We start from the raw sequence: 5,452 nt of genomic DNA, 5'->3' as shown, positions 1-5,452 counted from the left end.
GAAGTAGATTTCCGAATAGGATACTCACTCTTGTTCTGATTGCTGGAAACCCTGTTTTGTACTCATCATCCAATTTCAATGCATGGCACCTTTTGAAGAATGCTTATTATGTCAACTTATTGTTAGGATGAAGTTTACTCTATCTTGGTTTTGATAATGACTGTTTACCATCCACACGAAGAACACTCTTGGGTATCATAGAAATATCTGGGATGCTATTACCCTTGCTCTGCCATCAAACTTATGAATTCCATTTTGATTAGGATCCAAAGAAATGCCGCCAAGGAGGGAGAACCCCGATATAGCACAACTCGTATCTAACCAACTTCTCGCTGCACTACCCAATATAGTCAGCCAAGTGGCTGCTGGACTGAACGCCAACCAGACTTCAAACTCTGAACCTAGACCTCCACGAGAATGTACTTATAAGACTTTCAGAGCTTGTAACCCCAAGGAATTTAATGGAACCAAAGGAGCAGTAGATTTATTATCATGGCTCGAGAGTATGGAGTCTGTTCTGCACATTAGCAAGTGCACCGAAGAGAATAAGGTCGAGTATGCGGCATGCCTATTGCAAGGAAGGGCACTAACTTGGTGGAACACTATAGTTCAAACCAGAGGCCGAGAAGCGGCTAACCGAATTTTCTGGGAAGAATTTAAGAAACTGCTAAAGGACGAATACTGTCCAAGGAGTGAACTCCAAAAACTGGAAATGGAAATGAAAGGAGACAATATCTCTGCGTACACAACAAGATTTCATGAGTTGGCAAATCTTGTGCCATAGCTGGTGTCATCGGAAGAGGTTCGAATAGAAAGGTACATTTGGGGGTTATCTCCAGAAATTAGGGGAAACATAACCTAACCATCAAGAATAGATACCCCCTCCCTAGAATCGATGACCTATTCGACCAACTTCAAGGGGCAGCCTATTTTTCCAAGATTGACTTCCGATCCGGGTATCACCAGGTGAGGGTTCGGGAAGAGGACATCCCCAAGACAGCCTTCAGGACCCGGTACGGCCATTATGAATTCATGGTTATGCCATTCGGGTTAACCAATGCACCAGCCGTCTTCATGGACTTAATGAATAGGATTTGTAGACCGTATCTGGATAAATTCGTAATCGTCTTCATAGACGACATACTAATTTATTCAAGAAGCCGAGAGGACCATGAGCGATATCTAAAGATGATTTTGGAAGTACTCCGAAATRAGAAGCTGTATGCCAAATTTTCCAAGTGTGAATTCTGGTTGCAGGAAGTTCAGTTTCTGGGCCATGTAGTAAATGAGAGTGGAATTCAGGTGGATCCTGCCAAAATTGAGGATATTAGAAAATGGGAAGCCCTAAGAACCCCTACAGAGATCCGCCAGTTTCTTGGGTTAGCAGGCTATTACCGGCGATTCATCGCTAATTTTTCAAAAATTGCACAGCCGCTCACTGCTTTATCCCAAAAGGATAAGAGGTTCATTTGGAGTGAGAAGCAAGAGGAAGCCTTCGAAACTCTTAAGCAGAAGCTGTGCAATGCACCCGTCTTATCTCTACCTGAGGGTTCAGAAAACTTCGTAGTCTTTTGTGATGCATCGCATCAACGGTTAGGTTGTGTATTGATGCAGAAAGATAAAGGCCTATGCCTCGAGACAACTGAAAGTGCATGAAAAGAACTATACTACTCACGACCTTGAGTTGGGAGCAATGGTATTTGCACTTAAAATATGGAGGCACTATCTCTATGGCACAAAATGCACCATCTACACTGATCATAAAAGCCTTCAACACATCCTCAATCAGAAAATGTTGAATATGAGGCAAAGAAGATGGGTTGAATTACTCAGTGATTATGATTGTGAGATCAAATACCATCCAGGCAAAGCCAATGTTGTGGTCGATGCTTTAAGCCGAAAGGAAAGAATAAAGCCAGTTGGGTGGATAGAAGTCGGGCGCCTGGTGTTGCTGTGCTATGATGGTTTTTTGGTGGTTTTGTGGAGCTTGTATGTTTGCTAAGCTCCTTTTCTTTATATTTTGTTGTTTGGTTGGTTCTGTTGGGCTCTGTTCCTTTTGGCTTTTGGTGGCTTGGTATAATTTGGTGGTAAGGTCTTTTGGTTTTCTTGTTGGTTAGGTGGTGGTCTTACGATTTTGTCTTTGCTGTAATCCCCTTTTTTATTGTTTATAAAATTGCCTGGTTTCCGTTCAAAAAAAAAAAAAAAAGGGTGCGAGCTTTGGGAATCTTGGTGAATACCAGTTTGAAGACCCAAATTCTGGAGGATCAAAAAGAAGCTCTAAGGAAGGAGAACTTGAAGAATTAAATTTTGCATGTCATAGAGTCCGAATTTCAGATGAAGTCTGATGGAGCATATTATTTAGGGAACAGAGTTTGGATACCTAAGATTGGCAATCTTAGGCCAACCATNAGTCTGTAATGAAAAGATGATTCATATAGACTTACCTGAAAAAGGAAGAGTTGTGATTTATGGAGATCGGCGGGATCGTTACTCTAGCCTAATTTTAGTTCTAAAGGCTAGGAAGTATGTACAGAAAGGATGTGTTAGTTTTCAAATATGCTATAAATATGAAGAAAGAGAAAGGAAAGATGGAGGATATCCCAGTTGTAAGGGAATTTCCTGAAGTATTTCCAGAAGATTTGATAATTTTACCTCCAGACCGAATGATAGAATTTCAAAATGAATTAATTCCTGGAGCAACACCTGTTGCGCGTGCACCATATAGATTAGCTCTTTCTGAGTTAAAGGAATTCTGGGACGGAATTCTTTTAAGGAGGGAATGTTGTAATAGTCGGGTTTCAAGTTTTGATTTAAGATTTTTGGTCTAACGCTCAGTTGTTGGACAAACCTGTTTTGCAGTCATCATACCTCGCAGGATAAAGGAAAGGGAAAAGTTTAGAATGAATGACGTTTAGTTATTCAAAATGTATTAAAAAGAAAGTATTTTGTTAATCCGTATTTTGTAAACGATGTTATATTTTGTGTTATGAGTATGATGATGTGGATGATCGGTACATAGAATATGTGGGTTATTACACAAACACACATGATTATTCTCATAATCACAAATATAATAACACATTCATCCTCATGTCTATTCATAACTCAATTATATCAGTCATATATAATATATCTTTCTCATAATAGGTTCAGCTATAACATATTCCATGTTCATAGACCCAGTGAAACCTATTACCATAACTTTCCACACCTCTAGTTTAAGTCTAAGTATTTCGCAAATACGCAGATCCCTTAAACTAAGGCTCTGATACCAACTGTAACAACCCACAATTTCCATATACAGAAAATCCACATACATATTCTCATAATAGTAAAAATAGTATTGTTACAAAACACGTATTAACAAAAACTTTATTTAATATATTTATGAATAAACAAATGTCATCAACATTAAACTTTTCTCTTTCCTTTATCCTGCGAGGTATGATAACCTGCAAAACCGGTTAGTCCAACAACTGAGCGTTAGACCCAAAAGGTCTAGTGAGTGTATATATAACTCATACCAACAACATACTTTCTAAACTAGTAGTTTAGAATCAAATATGTATATCACAAACATTTTATCAATATCTATCACATATCTTTTCATCTCTCTTGTGGTTACACCGCCATTTCATCTCTCTCGCGGTTACACCGCCATTTCATCTCTCTCGCGGTTACACCGCCATTTCATCTCTCTCGACGGTTACACTGCCATTTCATCTCAAAATGCTTCAACACATTTGCCAGATTTGAAGTCCGGTTAGCCTTGTCCGGATATGAAATCCGGATAAACACTTAGGTTATCAAGATGGTAAATCGACCACGCCTTGGGTGATTTATATTCCGGACAATATTTAGGCGGTTTAAGGATAAACTGGTTAATACTTAGGCGGTTTAAAGGCAAATCCGGTCTATCATCCAGAGATCTAATCCGGACAACACTGTCCGGAGTTTAATCCGGTCAATCCCACTTCTCTTTAAACATTTGTTTTAATCCGAACACCTCTTGAGCGAAGAATTATGGTTAATCCGGTCATCTCTTAACCGGTTTAGGGTTGAATCTGGACAACACTTGGCCGATTTATGTAAAATCCGGTCAGCCTTTATTCGATTTAAAGAGAATCCACACAATATGACATATAAATCATAATAACCAGTTCCAATAACTGAGAATTGTATGCAAACAAATAATACTCAAAGCTTAATACACTCACCTTTGATTTTTTGATTGAATTCAAGTCTGCAAATCCTCCTTCAGTCTTTACTCTCAATCAATTTTTGTTCTTTAGAATATCCAACAACAACCCTTTTCCTTTCATATGCACTTGCTATAAATAGCAAGTGCATAAAACGCCTCCCATCACAATTCCACACTCACATGCACAATAATATAAAATATTTATATAAAAGTAAAGATTTAAATTATTAAATCTTAGTTAATAACCCGAATATTACATGAGATGGCGGTGTAACCGCGAGAGAGATGAAATGACGGTGTAACCGCGAGAGAGATGAAGAGTTATGTGACAAATATTGATAAAATGTTCGTAATAAACAGGTTTGATTCTAAACTACTAGTTTAGAAAATATGTTGGTGGTATGAGTTATATATACTCACTAGACCTTTTTGGTCTAACTCTCAGTTGTTGGACTAACCGGTTTTGCAGGTCATTATACCTCGCAGGATAAAGGAAAGAGAAATGTTTAATGTTGATGACATTTGTTTACTCATAAATGCAGTTAAGAAAGTTTTTGTTAGTCCGTGTTTTGTAACAATACTATTTTTAGTATTATGAGTATATGTATGTGGATTATCTGTATATGGAAACTGGGGTTGTTACAGTTGGTATCAGAGCCTTAGTTTAAGGAAAATGGGTATTTGTGAAATACTTAGACTTAAACTAGAGATGTGGAAAGTTATGATAATAGGTTTCACTGGGCCTATGAACATGGGAAATATGTTATAGCTGAACCTATTATGAGAAAGATAGATTATATATGAATGATATAATATGAGTTATGGATAGACTTGAGGATGAATGTGTTATTATGTTTTGATTATGAAAATAATCATGTGTGTTTAAATGTGACAGAAAGAGTTATATACTGAGAAATGGCAGATAATCCCAATCAATCAGAAAGGACCTCTACTAGTTATGGAAGAGGTCGGGGAAGAAGAAATGTAACACAAGGAGAGGACCTAGAAAATGTAATGACAATAGAAACGCGAAGTCATAGCAGGGGTCGAAGAAGAGGTAGAGGTACTAGACAAGAACAAGAACTATCAGCTCAAGAAAGTTCAATGTTTGGTCATGGAAGAGGAAGAGCAAGGGGTGGACACAATGTTCCTGATCCTGGATTTATTACCCAAGAAATGTTGGCAGTAGAATTGAGAAAGTTCCAAGAAAGTTTGGTATATTTGTTGGGACGTACAACTCAAAATAATCCA

Source organism: Cynara cardunculus, unplaced genomic scaffold (assembly GCF_001531365.2).
Source record: "Cynara cardunculus var. scolymus isolate 2C unplaced genomic scaffold, CcrdV1 Un_Scaffold_4856, whole genome shotgun sequence".
NCBI classification, from domain to species: domain Eukaryota; kingdom Viridiplantae; phylum Streptophyta; class Magnoliopsida; order Asterales; family Asteraceae; genus Cynara; species Cynara cardunculus.
This window is presented reverse-complemented; position numbering follows the sequence as displayed.